At 40.6% G+C, this 18,170-nt stretch overlaps 1 protein-coding gene across 2 annotated transcripts in view; it reads right to left on the bottom strand.

Annotated features, from left to right (window-relative positions):
* RANBP3L (RAN binding protein 3 like) overlaps positions 1-18,170 on the bottom strand; it is a 47,323-nt gene that overhangs the window by 25,521 nt on the left and 3,632 nt on the right. The window lies entirely within an intron of this gene.

Here is an 18,170-nt window from a genome sequence, read left to right as displayed (position 1 = left end):
CTCCTTTCTTTCTTTCTTTCTTTCTTTCTTTCTTTCTTTCTTTCTTTCTTTTTCTTCTTTCTTTCTTTCTCTCTTTCTTTCTTTCTTTTCTTTCTCTCCTTCCTTCCTTCCTTCCTTCCTTCCTTCCTTCCTTCCTTCGTTCCTTCTTTCTCTTTAAATTGAAGTATAAACGACAACACTTTCTTAATGAGCCCAAATATGACCTCAGAATTTTTCTCATAATAGGTTTCCAGCAGCCATTACCAATATTGTCCTGGCGTACAAGCCGAGGTATTTTGCCATCCCTGGGCTGAAATAAATAAAACCTTTACCGAGGAGTTTCTAGGAACTACCAATTACATTTTTTTTATATGCCAGAAAGGGGTTCTCCAGTTCCCCAAAACTAATCCCATAAGAGAGTGTCAAAACTCTGCCAGACCACCCTTGCCAAACTCCTGGGCCCTATGACCTTGGGTACTTTCTTTCAGTCCAGTGAGGTAAACTGTTCACTTTTTCATGCAAGTGCTTACCACACTGTCTGCCCTTGGAGCTGAGCGAGCCCCAGCAGAAAATGCTCAAGAACATATTGGCGTTCCCATCCATATTAACTATAGCTCAATTCTTTGTTTCTTCTTGAACAAGCTCCTCTTCCAGCAATTACATTAGATTTAAGAAATGAGAACTCTAGTGACTTTGAAAAAAAATAGTCTTTGTGAACGTTCAGGGGAATACTTATGAATTAGAGTTATAAATTGGCCTCTTCCAAACTGGACTTAGGATAGTTATGCCTCAAATAACTTGAGGAGGTCTCATCCTAGACAAAGGACATGTTGACTTTCCCTTGATCAAAACATTCAGCTGAACACAGGCAAAAGCAATCTTCCATGCAGCATTAAGAAGGAAATCACAAAGAGCTACTTGCAGCTTGGAGGACATATGATAAGTAAGTACATCACTTTTATTCATTAATTCAATGAATATTTATGGAGCATGTTTTTTGTGCCAGCCACTGTGCTACTATGTAGGCATACATCGTCTGATTGAAGGCATAGTAGCCTCAGCACAGCCACCTTCTCTCCCTGACACTGCCCAGCATGGTGCTTGGAAAGCAGAGACTCTCCATACCTCCTCCTCCATCTGGAGTCTCCCAAGCAACTCTTTTGGCTCCAAAGACAACGCCAAAAGTAAGCATTTATCAAGCCATCAGATCCATAACAATGTTCTTACTTGATCCAGTAGGAAAGTTTCAAAATAAAACCAAGGTTCTTATGATTTTATATTTTTAAATTTGTCCTTTTTTCTTTCCGATGGATTCATAATCAATCCATTTATTCAAAAAATGTGTATTGAGGGTTGACTGTGCAAGATGAGGCTGAAGGTGAGCGAATATAAACTTCTTTTGCTCCTCTTCTAGTATGTACCATAATTTCCCCTCCCCCAATTTTATGTGCACTGTAAGGCCTTGTCCCTGCTGTTTATTTCCATATGTTTAATTGACAGTCTCTGACAACCTGCTTCATCTAGGAAAGTAGCTGGAGGATTTTCTTAATAAATCATCTCAGAGAAGGACTGTCAAATGGATCTATGGAGCCAAAAGCAGATCCAGAAGAGGAGGAAGACCCTGAACACGGAGTACCATTGACTCAGAGTCCCAGTGGGGGGGGGGGCATCGCCAGGGGCCCCATTTCTGCTGCATGGTTTCTCCCACGTAGAGTCCTGCAGACCGCCTCTTTGCTGCATTGGGAGTGTAGGAAAGGGGAAAACCGAGTTGTCCACGCTGGATAGAACCAGGCTACTCGAGCCAGGGCCAGAAAGGTTATGGAAACAGTGTTGGCAGGAAAGACAGTGGTTACAACCCCCCTGCAGAGGGGCAGGCTCTGCCAAATGGGTCACTTCTTAATTGCTACCAGGACTGGAATTATCCACTTGGACCCAGGCCCTGGCAAGCCCTGCATTTTCCTCTCCCCTTCTTCCTGGACCTATCCACATGTCTGCCACATCCTCTTCTCTAATTTCTTCTCCTTGTGCACTCTTATCCCAGTCTCCAATACTGTTCTTTATGCCCCTGCCTCTTTGACTTGTGTCCAGCTCTGGGACTGGTCAAAGCATGGATTTTGGAGCTCTGAAGTCGAATAGTCCTAGAGCTGTTTTTTGAGTTTTTTAAAAAATCACTCTAAGCGTCAGCTTTATCACCTCTCTCTGTATATATTTTTAAAAGTCTGTCATGAGGTTTGAGGCCATATACGCATATGGGAGCTCCTGGTACAGCTTCCTCTTCAAACCTGTTCCGAACAGAGCAGAACCTCATCTAGCTAGCTAGCTATCATCTGTCTATGTATGTATCCATTCATCCGTTCTCCATCTAAGCACACATCTCCTAGCTAGCTAGCTATCATCTGTCTATCTATGTATCCATTCATCTCTTCTCCATATAAGCACACATCTCCTAGCTAGCTAGCTATCATCTGTCTATGTATGTATCCATTCATCCGTTCTCCATCTAAGCACACATCTCCTAGCTAGCTAGCTATCATCTGTCTATGTATGTATCCATTCATCCTTTCTCCATATAAGCACACATCTCCTAGCTAGCTAGCTATCATCTGTCTATGTATGTATCCATTCATCCGTTCTCCATATAAGCACACATCTCCTAGCTAGCTAGCTATCATCTGTCTATGTATCCATTCATCCGTCCTCCATATAAGCACACATCTCCTAGCTAGCTAGCTATCATCTGTCTATGTATCCATTCATCCGTCCTCCATATAAGCACACATCTCCTAGCTAGCTAGCTATCATCTATCTATGTATCCATTCATCCGTCCTCCATATAAGCACACATCTCCTAGCTAGCTAGCTATCATCTGTCTATGTATCCATTCATCCGTCCTCCATATAAGCACACATCTCCTAGCTAGCTAGCTATCATCTGTCTATCTATGTATCCATTCATCCGTCCTCCATATAAGCACACATCTCCTAGCTAGCTAGCTATCATCTGTCTATCTACGTATCCATTCATCCGTCCTCCATATAAGCACACATCTCCTAGCTAGCTAGCTAGCTATCATCTATCTATATATCCATTCATCTGTTCTCCATCTAAGCACACATCTCCTAGCTAGCTAGCTATCATCTATGTATATATCCATTTTTCCGTTCTCCATATAAGCACACATCTCCTAGCTAGCTAGCTATCATCTGTCTATCTATGTATCCATTCATCCGTTCTCCATATAAGCACACATCTCTCTATATATCCACATAGTTACACTATATTCCATATCTACCTATCCATCGATCTGTCTATCCATCCACACAGAAGCATTTGCAATTTATCAGACTACAGGTTGCGCAGAAGACATTCACTAGGAGTCAGATATCCTGCCCTCCTCCTCTCCCGTCCAATGTTACATGCAGGCACCCTGAGACTCTTGTTAGTCTGGGGGAAATGTCTCATTGTTCCTCAAAGGTCTCTCTTTTTCCTTTCACTCATTACTTTATTCTTACCCCTAGTTTTCTTCTCATTTCTCCTCATTGAGCTCCTATAGTTCTTCTTCTTAATTTCAGGAAGTTCCTGAATTCAGGCTGTGGCCCATGCATAGTTTTAGAGATTGCTGGTCCTCAACGTGTGGTCCAGATTGACCAGTAGCATTACAGGGCGCTTGTTAGAAATGCAGACTCTCGGGCCCCACCCCAGACCTACAGAATGAGCATTTGTATTTGACACCTCCCCCAGGTGATGTATGTATATGTATTTAAGAAGTAGTCCTATAGACTTCTCCCGATTTCTATCACCCGAGACCAAATTTAGGAAGATGGCAGTGGAGACTCGTGGAGCCACTGACTAAACCTCCAGATGTTCTGAGTAACCTGACAATGAGAAAATGATTACTACTCGAACCACGTACTATGATTGCTATGACTCAATGTAGGGTGAAGTCAAGGGCTACTCTGAAGACTTAAAAAGAAATTTCTGGAGTAAGGATATTAAAACATTGACATTGATATTGAAATCAGTCATTCAGGGGCGCCTGGGTGGCTCAGTCGGTTAAGCGTCTGCCTTCGGCTTAGGGTCCTGGGACCCAGCCACGCACCAGCCTCCCTGCTGAGCAGAGAGGCTGCTTCTCTCTTTCCCTCTGCTGCTTCCCCTGCTTGTGCTCTCTCTCTGTCTCTCTGTCAAATAAATAAATAAAATCTTTAAAAAAGAAAAGATGTCAGTCATTCAGATATTTTGCTTGAAGCAATTAATGATTTCCTCTCTGATGCAAAAGTTTGCTGCTTTGATATGTCTGAAATCTGAGTTTTTTACTTGAAAAATGTTTTTAGAAAATGTCTCTGCTTGAGATTATTAAATGTTAATGAAAATGTTCATTTCTGCAAGGCAAAAAATTAGGCTGAAAGCATAAACTACATCAAAAACCTCACCACGGTACTGATGGTCTTCAACAAAAATCTGAAACACATGACATTTCAACTCTAAAAATGAGATCTTCTGTAGAAAAAAATAGACAAATCATAGCAAGTGACCTTAATCTCTGTATGGGACCCCCAGAAAGAGGAGACACAAAGGGTCTGAATCATAATCTTGATTTTTTAAAAAAGAAAAAACACAAGCTAACATTATATTAAAATATTCCAAGACAGTTTTAATAAGGGCGAGGTGCAGCCCCAGAAGATAAAGGAATCTGTGCCAATTTACAGGGGAGCACAAGCATGAGATGTTCTGTACTTATTTCCGGCCACACGTGGAGGAGCTCTATAAAAATGTTAAAAGAATGAAATAAGCAACATATTACTCGCCCACCAACGTATAAAAAAGTTTAAGTCCTTTACAGAGTGGGCGGTCGGGCCACAGAGTGACATTATGAACTGTGATGGGACACTCGTGGTTCTATGTTATGAGATGCTTTGTACTGCCCTGAAGATAAAATAACCAGGACCCCAGAGGAAAACAGAGGCAGTTTACTCAGGAAGTTTCCAGGCTGATTCACAAAGCACTAGCTCAACTTGAGACACAAGATGAATGGACCCTGCTGGAATGATTCCAGCCCTGGTCATTGCTGCTGAAGTCGTAACCAATTTTGTGTACTATAAATATAAACCAGTCGTAATAAACACAGTGCACGAAGTAGAAGGGAGAGACACTCACCCTTTCAACCAACTTCTGAATTTTCTGAGCTCTTTAAGTTCTTGGTGAAAACGAAGTTACTAACTGCCCAGTCTAAGAAATCTAGCATTTCCAGTTTTTTTTTAATAATCTCTCTCTTTTTTTTTAAAGATTTTATTTATTTATTTGACAGAGAGAGACAGCCAGCAAGAGAGGGGACACAAGCAGGGGGAGTGGGAGAGGAAGAGGCAGGCTCCTAGCGGAGGAGCCTGATGTGGGGCTCGATCCCAGAATGCTGGGATCACGCCCTGAGCCGAAGGCAGCCACCCAACGACTGAGCCACCCAGGCGCCCCGAGCATTTCCAGTTTTGATTCATTATGAGAAGCACACACTAGAGACAAAAAGAATCGACATTACAATGGCACAGGAAAGCTATTCTTCTTGTCAATACCATGCTGATAAAGAAATCGCTCATTTTCAAAACGAGAATCATATCAGAGCAGGAAACTGGAGATGAGAAAAGCCTCTCTCAATCCACTGAACACAACCATCATCAACCAGAGTTTATCCAATCCACCCAATTTTCTGAACTCATCCGCTTCTCATGCTGATAACCTTCAAGGGATTGGTTCATCATAAGTTCTAAAGAGTCTGGACTCTTTCCGCCACTGGTTTGTACATTGGTCTAGATCTAGACACAGACCAATTTTGGAAAATCAAGGCATAGAGATAATAAAAGTCTCTGGTGTGAGCAAGAAGCAAGAAGACTCAGAGGCTGTGTCAATATAGACCTTGCTACCCTTCTGGAGGTAGGACCAAGCCCTGAGAATTCTGTGCTGAATGCACCCATCCAACCTCAGCTCTAAACTGTGCTGCTTAATTTATTATCCAGTTCTATATGGTAGTGGGAGATAGCCAGTGAATTAATTTCATTTACATTTTAGAATCTGGAGATTTAGAGCAGCAGTAATTCAATGGAGGAAAAATTCTTTTTTTATAAAGTAACTTACTTTACTAATGTCTGTATAGAGAAGTACACAGGTTAAAAAACAGATCATTTCAATTAAATCATTTGGCGTAGACATCTGGCAAAATCACTCTGTCAATCAAAACACAATGGTGAGGGGAAAAAACTGGCTTTATATTTTTGAGAGTGTTCTGTAATTGTCCCCCCAAATATTTGGTCATCATGGGCAGTGTGCTTTATATTTGGGGGTGATCAGTGATTTTTAAAAAGATATCATAGCATTCTCCTTTAAATTTTACTATTATTCCAGTGTCAAAACATAACTCTTTGAATTATTTCTTTTTTCATTCTTAACTAGCATATGATATGCTTATGCATGTCATGATTAGTCTTCATCTTTTGCCTTTTGAAGTGTTTAACTCAATATGACCTTAAGAAGTAGCATAAAAAGTTAGACCTTGGTGACCTCCCAAGATGCTTCTTTTGTGCACTGGTGTAATAGAAAAACTGACATCTGCATCCTACTTCACCTATTATAAAACAGATTTAAATATATCAAATTTTGGTGACTAAATGAATGCTTACTAGGGGCCAGAATGCATGGTTTTAAAAATCTAAGCTTTGGCAAAAAACAAACCTGGATTCAAATTCCATCTCCTGAATGTACTAACGATGAGCTAGGGCAGGTTTCCTCATCTGTGAGATGGAGAGCATAAAGCAGTCTTCACACAGTTGTAAGGACGAAGCAAGGTAATGCAGGCAAAACGCTAAGCGCAGGGGCTGGCGCGTACAAAATGCTCGGTAAGCTGCTATTCCGGCTGCGTTACGGGGTTCTCAGAAGGCGCGTTATTAAACCCCTGTGCTCCCCACAAGGAAAGAACGGCTCTAAAATTACAGGATGTACCCAAGGTCAAACAGCTAATACTTAGGGATAAAGCACAGGAGAGCAGACTCCAAGTCCGAGCTTTTTCCTGTAGCGAATGCTCCCACCCCCCCACCCCGGTTCCATTGTGAGTAAAATGACTACCGGACAGCTTCCTCTCTTCTGAGACTGTGATACGCCTGGGCTGTGATAACCCCCCTCCTTCCGCGGTCTCAGACGGTGTCCGGCTCCCTGCACTTCCGTTTCGCCCTCTGGAAACACTGTAGGATGCTCGACTTCGTCTCACCATTTTCTTTTTTTTTTTTTTTTTTTTTATTAAAGATTTTATTTATTTATTTGACAGAGATAGAGACAGGCAGCGAGAGAGGGAACACAAGCAGGGGGAGTGGGAGAGGAAGAAGCAGGCTCATAGCAGAAGAGCCTGATGTGGGGCTCGATCCCAGATCGCCAGGATCACGCCCTGAGCCGAAGGCAGACGCTTAACCGCTGTGCCACCCAGGCGCCCCCGTCTCACCATTTTCTGTTCGCATTCTGACAATAGAGGTTTTTCGAGAATGTCGGCAGACCAGTGGCCTGGTGAGCCTTGCCATCTAAAATCTCCATGTCAATATATATATTCGACCACGGACAAAAATAACTCAGACAAATGTAATACTTCTGACAGAGCATACCCCCTTCACCGTAATTTGAAGGTGCTGTTTTCTTATAAATGAAACAAGTTTGTGATAAGGTTACTTGCAATCTTCGATGACTTGAATATGTTTACCAGCAGCACACGCGGGACTTCTGGATTGAGAATGCCAAAAGGGGCCATTTGTTTCTCTCTCCATGGTGTTCCTTCATTTACGCCCCTGGGGTAATAAAGATGTGGAATGTGTCCTAGGATGTGCTTGGTCAACTTGGTACCATTTGGAGATACATATTTCATTTGACAGCATTTATAAATCACATATTTTCCCCTCAGAATAACTTGCAGTGTGAAACTGCTTCCATATGTTAGAAATGGGTCTCTCCATTTTGCTGAGGGAGGGGGAATAGAAATATCATCTAGGTTTTAGGACATGGTGAAGATTAATATTGAACAGGCACATGCACAGGTTTAAAATGGTATCTTTTTATTTTAAGTGATTCTCTAGTGTTTCTGGACTGCTAAAATTAAAGAGGTGATTTTGACACCAAGTATCACATTAGTAAGAATTAAGTCACTCGTCACACAGACTATTAATAAGTCAATATGGCTGAAGCACAGCTTCATACGTTGAATTCAGATAAATTTAAGCTCTTCCTCTTCAGTAAAGAAGCACACTATTTTTAAATTCCTCCATGGATTCCAAGGACGCAGGCCGGATGGAGAAGTTCGACTGCAACTTCTTCTAATTCCAAATCTCTTTTCCTGAAACTTATTCCTCTTTGAGCCTTTGAGCAAGTAGGAGAAAAGGCTCCTTGTTTTCTTGTTTCCACAGGAATAAATGGATGTTATTCCCCTGAGAACAAGACCTTGGAGGCCTAGGCCAGAAGAAAGGAGCAGAGCTGCCCACCCAAGGCGCTCATAAGCCCAGAAGGCCCGGACCTCATTCTCTTCTTGGGAACTCGCAGAAGCCGGCAGGCGGGCATTCATCGTCACTGAAATGCCCTGCTGGCCCTCAGGCACAGAACTGGACAGGAATAGAGTGATGCCTGCTGCGGATACCTTATTGCACTGATTTAGAGTTAATCTGGCAGAAGTAAAGGCCAGGTAGCAATTTGTAAGACTTACCAGACATATTTTGTTCACCATGCTACAAGAGAAAAACACTGTTCACATTTATGTGACTTGAAACATTCTCAAGAAGACAGAGAACAATCCTTTAAATTTATTCATTTTTTTCCCTTCAAGTTTTTTTTTTTTTTACTGTGGGAAAATACACATAACGTAAAATTTACCGTCTTAACCATTTAAAATGTACAGTTCAGTGACGTTAGGTATATTCACATTGAGGTATAACTATCCCCACCATCCGTCTCCAGAACTTTCTCCTCATCCCAAACTGAAATTCTGCCCATGAAGCACTAACGCCTCATTCCACTCTCCCCACAACCCCTGTAACCACACTCAACCCTCTCACTCTGTGAGTCAGCTGCTCTAGGACACCTCGTGTCAGAGGACTCACGCACTATTTGTCGTTCTGTGTCTGACTTATCTCACTGAGCGTAGTATCTTCAAGGTTCATCTCTGCTGCAGCAGGTATGAAGAATTTCATTCCTTTATAAGGCTGAATAATACCCCCGTGTATGTATGTAGCACATTTTGGACCTTTTTTTTTCTTTAATCAGATTTTTTTTTCTTCATTTGCCTTCTCCTCCTTTTCTCGTTCTCATTTGGCTGCATATTTCTCTCTAGCGACCGGTTCCTGGCCTCCCCACATGCTTCCCTCCCTCCGCATTTCCTGTTTCTCCCCCTCCTCATATGCTCATCATTTTCTCTACATGCTTAATATTAGGATTATTATGCAAGTAAATACTCTTTCTATGGGCATTTTTAAGTGAGCTAAAATGCGAGTTTATCTCATCTTAATTTTCTATCCATTTTAGATACTTTTTTTGTGCTGGCCCGATACCATGAAAATCTCAGGGAGATGTAGAAGGAATACAGTACGAGTCCTTCGCCCTAACTATTAACGGCCAGTAAGTCTCTTCTCTCCTCTGGTTTCAGTTTCCTAGTGAAGATCAGTTGGACTAAACGGAGTTTGAAGCTCAGTGATTGAGGAATATTAATCCCTTGGATGAATTTTGGGGGGAAAAGTATTGATTCACTTAATAAACATCAATTGTCTGCTATGAGCAAGGTAATAGGAAATAACAATATCTTGAATTTAAGCCTTAAAATGTGAGAAATGTCTACAAAGATAGAAAGATATTTGATACCTCCATTATGGTATTTTTTGAAGATGTGTTTTCTAAGTCTTTACATTTTTCTATTTGTAGCTAGAGTTGTTTTCTACAAGTCCCTCAAAATCTACTTTGCTTCGTCCTACTATCAAAACAATCACTTCGGGGCACCTGGGTGTCACAGCAGTTAAGCGTCTGCCTTCGGCTCAGGGCGTGATCCCGGCGTTCTGGGATCGAGCCCCACATCAGGCTCCTCCGCTATGAGCCTGCTTCTTCCTCTCCCACTCCCCCTGCCTGTGTTCCTTCTCTCACTGGCTGTCTCTATCTCTGTCGAATAAATAAATCTTTAAAAAACAAAACAGAAAAAATCGCTTCTACTAATTCACTTTAACTTTTTCAATTTTCAGAAAGAAAAACGGCAAATAATACCAAAACGTTCGTCCCTACTTGAGGGTGAAGTTCCTTCTGACAAAGCCGGGCAGCTCCTCATAATTGGTCAGGTGCTGCTGTAAGTCTTACCCACGCTCAGCTTATAAACACACACATGCTCACGAATCTTTATCTGTGACTCTGTTTCTCTGCCAGACAACTAAAGTTTAACACAGAAAGCCCTAGACCAAAAATGTCCATTTCCAACAAGAAGGCGTTCTCCCTGCTTAACTCTTTCCTCCCCAGGTGGTCACATACCTTCTTCATGAATTACCTCCTTTTATCAGAACAAGAAAGGTTGGTGCCCATGATTTAAACCAGTCATTATAGATCCCTACCCGAGAGGGACAACCAAGTTCCTGAGCTGTAGTGTCTGGAAGTCTGGTAGTTTCTCTGCCTCTGCTGAGGGAAGGCAATTTGTGTACCGTTAGCCTTGGGTTCTTTTCGGACCTGAAGCTCATCCTGTGTGATACAGGCCACTCACAAAAATCTCTTTCTTCTCTCTCCTGTTCGAATATACAGGTCAGTTTTCATTTCCTCAGTTACAGTTTAACCCCATCTCCTGGCTCAACACACAGACACATGTTTCATGCTCTTTTGATGTGGTTTTAGTTAGTATCACAAGCCACCTTCAGACTATCACCTCTTTCCAGCAGTCGGGCTCTTACTCCTCTGACCTCGTGCTTCCTTATTGGCCATCCACGCAGGGTGGGTCATCTGCTCATTGGGTGGAAGGAACGCAGCTTCTTACTGAATACGGGTTATTTACTGCATTTTGAATCCTGACTTTTGGATATTATGCTAGGTTTACCAACAGGAGTCATTAAAAAGCAACTCAGGTGTGAAACTTACCTTGCCTAAATGTTACAATTTCAAGTCAAGTTAATGATTTAATGTAATAGTTGAGCCAGCACTTTGAATAGAATCTTCAGTTTAAATAAAAAAGCGAATGATAATAATGACTATTATTCAGCCCCTTTTTAATTTGGAGTTTTGGATACTTCTTGTGTATTTTGTTAAAACCCAAATCATCTCTCCAAGGTCGTATCGGCCCAGTTCCAGGAGTGGTACATGCTATCTTTCACAGTTGGTGCCGTGTGAGAGATGGAGACCATGCAGCTACCTAGATGTAAGTGGAAGCTGCCAGCCCGGTACGCAGACCCCTTGCTCTGGGATGACGTGTTTGCACGGATACTGCTGCATTTTCTTACCTGTTTGCTTGAGAGTCAAATACACCCTTTTGGGAAACAGGTGGATGTGGTGAGCAGTTTATATAGGAACTGACTGGCGACTTCAATAACCACACGTGTTAAACTGAACCACAAACTGAGTTCGTGGGCCAGCCGTCACTCAGATCGTCTGCAGGTACTTAGTTGAACATCGATCTTGTGCCCCCATACGAGGAAGCGAACATGCCTTAAAGCACAGGTTCTGGAGTTTCTTGGGTCAGGATCTTGGCTCAAGACCCCAGCTGTGAGGTCTTGCTGTTACCTACCACACGGGACTTTCCTAAAGAAATGAGCTAACATCATGCAAAGTGCTTAAAACAGCACCTGACACATGACAAAATGCGATTTGTTTGTAAGCGACAAGCTAGCACTGTGCTTGGTTCCTGGTATAAACTCAGGGAACTGCTCCCAAAGAACTTGTTCGACACCGTTGAGGAGGCAACATCCAGATGAATGAACAAATTAGGGGCAAGTCACAGAATCTTGGTTTTGAAAGGGATCTTATAGGTCTCCTAGGAGAACTTACCATCTGAGGTGTCTACGGCAAGCTCAGTAGATGGCCCTCTGTAACACAGCGTAAGGGCTAGAACGTACGCTCCCGCCAGAGCTTACGAGCCCGTGGGCAACAGCAGCCTGCTTCATGGGCTACCTGTGTGCCAAGCTCATAGTCCTTCACCCCAGAGCCTCAGCCTCTTGTCTTCACCCCCAAAAGGTACAATTTCAGATTCACCTATGTGGTTATGTGTATCGGCAATTCAACCCTTTCTCCCACTAGGTAGTGTTCTACCCTACGGACACACCACAGTTTGCTTATCCATCTTCCAGCTCATGCACATGTGGGTTGTTCACATGTTGGAACGCATCTGCTGGGGACATTCTTCTGCAAGCTTTTTGTGGACATAACATGTCCATTTCTCTTGGGAAAATATCTAAGAATGTAATTGAGTATCATAGAGTAGGCATAGATTTAACTATAAAAGAAGCCGCCAGACTATTTTCCAAAGTGGTCATACCACTTCACAACAGTAAACGGGAGTTACGGTTGCGCCACATTCTCTGAAACACGGGATCATTGGTGTTTTTAATTTTAGCCCTTCTAGTGGATGTGAAGTGATATCTCACAGTGTTTTCAATTTGCATTTCCCTGATTGACTAATTATGTTGAGCATTTTTTTGATGTGTTTATTGGACATTTGTATATCCGTTTTCTAAATTGTCTGCCAGATCATTTGCCTATTTTTATTTTTATTTTATTTTTTTAAGATTTTATTTATTTATTTGACAGAGAGAGAGAGACAGCCAGCGAGAGAGGGAACACAGGCAGGGGGAGTGGGAGAGGAAGAAGCAGGCTCATAGCGGAGGAGCCTGATGTGGGGCTCGATCCCAGAACGCCGGGATCACGCCCTGAGCCGAAGGCAGATACTTAATGACTGAGCCATCCAGGTGCCCCATTTGCCTATTTTTAAATCAAATTGTTTTTTATTGACTTCTTTACATATTCTGATTGCAAGCTTTTTTTCAGATCTATATATCACAAGTATTTTCTCCTAGTCTTCGTTTTTCTTTTTTTAAAAAAATATTTATTTATTTGAGAGAGAGACAGAGAAAGCAAGGGAGAGCATGAACAGGAAGGAGAAGGAGAAGCAGGCTCCTCACTGATCAGGGAGCCCAACAGGGGGTCAATCCTAGGACCCTGGGGTCATGACCTGAGCCGGAGTCAGATCCTTAACCGAATGAGCCACCCTCAGTCTTCTCTTTTCTTGTGTTAATGCTATCTTTTAAATACAAATGTTTTTAATGTCGATAGTCTAGTTTATCTATTTTTTTGTATCTAAAAATTACCTATTCCAATTTTGTGAAAATATTTTCCTATGTTTTCCTCTAGAAGCTTTATGAACTAAGCTTTGGTATTTTCATATTTTATCTCAAGTTAATTTTGTGTGAGGAGAGTAATGAGGTCCATTCTTAGTAACATGTTTAGCCATTTGTTCCAAAGCTGCTACAAAAAATACTATCTTTTCCTTCTTTGAATTATCTTGGTAGCTTTGTCAAAAATCAATTGGCCAAAAATGAATGAGTCAATTTCTGGGCTCCCCCTTCTGTTTCAGTAATCAATTTTCTATCTTTACACAAATATTACACCATTTTGATTATTATAGCTTGAAATCCCAAAGCATAAGTTGTCAACTTTGTTCTTCTTTTTCAAGATTCATTTAGCTCTTTTAGGTTCTTTGCATTTCCTTATAAATTTTAAATTAGCTTGTCAGTGAAAAAGAAAAGAGCCTGCTGGAATTTTGATTGAGATGGCCTTGACTCTCTAGATCAATTTGAGGAGGACTGATATCTTAATATCGAACCTTCCAATTTGTGTATTTAGTTCAATCTTCTTTAACTGTTCTCTGCAATGTTTATTTAAGTGTACAGGTCTTGCACATATTTTTTAAAATTAATCCTTAAGTATTTTTTAATAAAAAAAGGTACTACTAAAAGAATACTTAAAAATTTTCAATTTCCAATTATTCTTTGCTAATACATAGAAATACAATTTTTTTTATATTGAGTTTGTATGCTGTTATCCTGTGACCTTGGTAAACTCATTTATTAGTTCTAGTATTTTTTCTCTTGGTAGATTCCCAAAGGTTTTTCTATACTGACTATCATTCATCTGTGAATATAGTTTTACCTCTTTCTTTCTGATATGTAAGACTTTATTTCTTTTTCTTAACCTAACACACTGGCTAGGACCTTCAGTCCTATTCCATAATGTTGAACAGAAGTGATTATAATGGACATCCTTGTGTTCTTCCCAATCTTAGTAGGAATGTGTTAAGTCTTTCGTTGATAGTGAAAGTACTATGTTAGCTGTCAGTTTTTTAAAAACGTTCTTTATCAGGTTGAGGAAGTTCCCTTCTATTCTAAATCCTTTTAGAGCTTTTACGTGAGTGGCTGTTGAATTTTTTTTTTTTTTTGGCGTCTTTCTGGCACAGTGTTAATCATAATATTCCTTTATTATCCTTCTAATAGCTGTAGGATCTGTAATGACACACTCTATCATTTCTGATATTAGTAATGTTTTGTTTCTTTTTTGTGGAAATTAGGAGTTTATTAATTTTATTAATGTTTTCAAATAAATAACTTTTGGGAATCAGAGATGAGCAGGATATTTCCTTCTATTTTGGAATAGGAAAAATGAGGTTTGTTTTGGTTTGGTTTGGTTTTTTTAAGTCCAAATTCAGAAATGTAAATAGGGATGGCTTTGGGCAGCCATGGCTTTAAAAATTTTTTGGTAAAATACACATACCATAAAATTTAGCATCTTAATCATTTTTAAGTGTACAGTTCAATAGTGCTAACTGCATTCACATGTTTGTGCAATCAATCTCTAGAACCGATTCATCTTACAATACTGAAACTCTATACCATTAAATAGTAACTCCCTAGTCCCCCTCCCAGCCCCTGGCAACTGCCATTCTGCTTTCTGTCTCTGTGAATGATTACTCTAGCAATCTCATATTAGTGGAATCATACAGTATTTATCTTTTTGCGACTTCCTTGTTTGATTTGGCATAATGTCCTCAAGATTTATCCATGTTGTAGCATGTGTCGGAATTTCCTTTAAGGCTGAATAATATTTTATTGTATGTATATACCACATTTTATCTATTCATTTGTCAATGGACAGATGGGTTGCTTCCACCCTTTGGCTTTTGTGAATAATACTGCTATCAGCATTGGTGGGCAAGTATCTGTTTGAGTCCCTGCTGTCATTTCTTTTAGGTATATACACAGAAGTAGAATTGCTGGATCACGTGATAATTCTATTTTTAGCTTTTGAGGAACTGCAGTACTGTTTTCCACAGCAGATACACCATTTTACATTCCCACCAACAGTGCATAAGGGTTCTAATTTCTCCACATTCTTGCCAACGCTTGTTATTTTCTGGGTTTGTTTTTTTTCTTTTGATGGTAGCCATCCTAATGAGTGTGGGAAAATGAAGTTTAAGCCATTACATATATTTTCCAAATCCTTATATATGTGCCATCTATTAAGGAGGTTTTAATGGAAAGGAGTTCTGTACTTGGTGAGAGCTTAAATATGATCAAATCCAATATGAACTCTCTCCTTTCTAATTATTTTAAAGTGGTCTATATTTGTTTCCACCAATCTGTCCTTTTAAATGCAAGTAGAATGGTTTTGCAGATAGAACAAAGCTCATTCTGGCCGCCTTGAGGCTCCCTTTGTTGGAAGAAAAACGGAAATATGTGTCCATCTTCTTTGATCCTTGTTTATTTAGCCATGTTATCACCCAAAAGATGTCACGTTGTCTAGGCCATATCACAATTTTAGAATCACAAAAAGGAAAGCTAATACAAATCTATTTTGAGAAGCATAATATATATATTTCACATCATCTTTTCATAGAAAAGGTATTATGTCGTTGTTTGCCACTACCGGGCTCCCTTTCTCATGGTTGTGTCTTCAGTCCTTAGTGCTTAAATTTTTTAGGTGTTCTAAATTAAGTACATTCATAAATGTTCACAGAATATATTGAAGGGAAATAGTGTATTTGCAACAGTCTAAATATAACTTGTGTTTTATGGTTTAGATTCAGAGCAAATTTGATAGCACAGTAAATGGGCCCCACTTAGCCTTTATATTTATATTTACTAAGTTCAAAGCTAAATTAAGTGCCTTCTGAAACCCTCAGGAGGAGTGTAGCTAAAATACAAAGAACGAGGATGAATGCGCCAAAGTCAGAACATTATGGAATCAAATCACTTTTTCTTCCATCCAAAAAGTTGAAAAAGTACCATTAGCTGAGTTCTTATTACCGAATTCCTCTAAAAAAACACGTGATAGAAAATAAACCTGGGAGAGAAACATCTTTGCATTTCTGGTGTCTAATACAGCATCCCGCACTGGGTAAAAACTGCATTGTTAAAGGCATTAATCAATGTTTCCTGACTTGCAGGAAACTGTCCTGACATTAAGAACAGAATTCATCCAGAAAATCATGGCCAAAGTGTGATGTCATAAAGAATAGATCTGGGTTTTGTTCTCTATTCCTTGCACAGAGCTTCAAAACCCTTTGAATTTCCCAACAGAGAGTCAGGTGTCTGTTTTGCTAATGAGGTGACTCCAGGGAAGGACTGGCCACACCAAAAAGACCAAGCAAGTATAGAGTTGGAACTTCTAGCCCTACTTCCTACCCCCGACCTGCAGAGAGGGAAGAGGGACTGGAAATTGAGTTCAATCATAGTCAGTGGTTTAATCAATCACACCCACGTAAGGAAATCCTATATGAAAACTCTGGACACCCACGCTTACCGGAGCTTCCTAGTTGGTGATCTTACTGATATCCTGGGAGAGTGATAGACCCAGACTCCATGGGGACAGAACTCCTGGGCTCAGAACCCTCCCACACCTTGCCTTATGTATCTCTTCGGTTGGCTGTTCAAATGTATCCCTTATAATAAAATGGTACAGGGCTTTCTTGAATTCTTTGAGTCATTCTAGCAAATTTTCAAACCTGGATGAGTTGTGGGAAGCCTTGCATTTGTAATCATCCGGGCAGAAATGCAGGTGGCTTGGAGACACCTGAAATTTTGTAGCTGGTGTCTGAAATGGTCAGTCTCATGAGACTGAGCCCTTAACTTTTGGAGTCTTCGCTAACTCTGGATAATGTCAGAATTAAATTAAACTGTAGCATACCCAGTTGGTGTCAGAACAAACAAACTCAGAAGGAATGGTAATGCATCTTGAGTATTTGCAGAGAAGTTTCTTTGATATAGATCAATGAAAAAAAGTTAAACATTGTAACTCTAGGAATCATGGATTTTATGAGACAGCTATATATAGCAGAAAGGGCATTGAAAGTAGGCCTTAGTAACTTAACCTTGGAAAAATCACTTGACTTTGAGGATTCCCAGTTTCTGCATCTTTGAAATTAAGGACAATGATGCCTACCTATAAAGGTTAATTTTATGTGTCAACTTGGCTGCACTACAGTGCCAGATACTTGGTCACACATTATTCTGGATGTTTTTGTGAGGGTGCTTTTGGAGAAGATTTACATTTATACTGGTTAACTGTGAGTAAAGCAGATTGCCTTCTAGAATTTTGGTGGGCCTCATCCAATCAGCTGAAGGTCTGGATATAACAAAAGACTGACCTGCCCTGAGCAAGACGGAATTCTGCTAGCAGACTGCTTTCAGATTTCAACCGCAATGTTGGTCCGCTCTTTGCCTGGGACTCCAGCCTGATGGCCCACACAAAGGATTTTGGACTTGCCAGCTTCCCTAATTGTGTGAGGCAATATCTTAAAATAATTTTTTTTTCATTTTTAAAGATTATTTATTTATTTATTTGCGAGACAGCGAGCATGCAAGTGGGGGGAGGGGCAAGGGGAGAGGAAGAGGATCTGAAGCAAATGCCACACCAAGCATGGAGCCCCACATGGGGCTTGATCCCAGGACCTTGAGATCATGACCTGAGCTGAATTCAAGAGTCAGATGCTCAACCAACTGAGCCGCCCAGGTTTTATTCATTTAAAATAAATTTCTATCTTTATCTCCATCTCTGTCTCTGTCTCTATCTCTAGCTATCTATACACACCGACACACACATGCACACACAGAGCCTATAGATTCTGTTTCTCTGGAGAATCTTGACTACTGTATTACCTTACCTGACTATTTTA

Source organism: Ursus maritimus, unplaced genomic scaffold, assembly GCF_017311325.1.
Source record: "Ursus maritimus isolate PB19 unplaced genomic scaffold, ASM1731132v1 scaffold_15, whole genome shotgun sequence".
Taxonomy (NCBI): Eukaryota; Metazoa; Chordata; class Mammalia; order Carnivora; family Ursidae; genus Ursus; species Ursus maritimus.
Note: the sequence above shows the minus strand (reverse complement) of the source record. Positions and strands in the feature narration are given on the sequence as shown.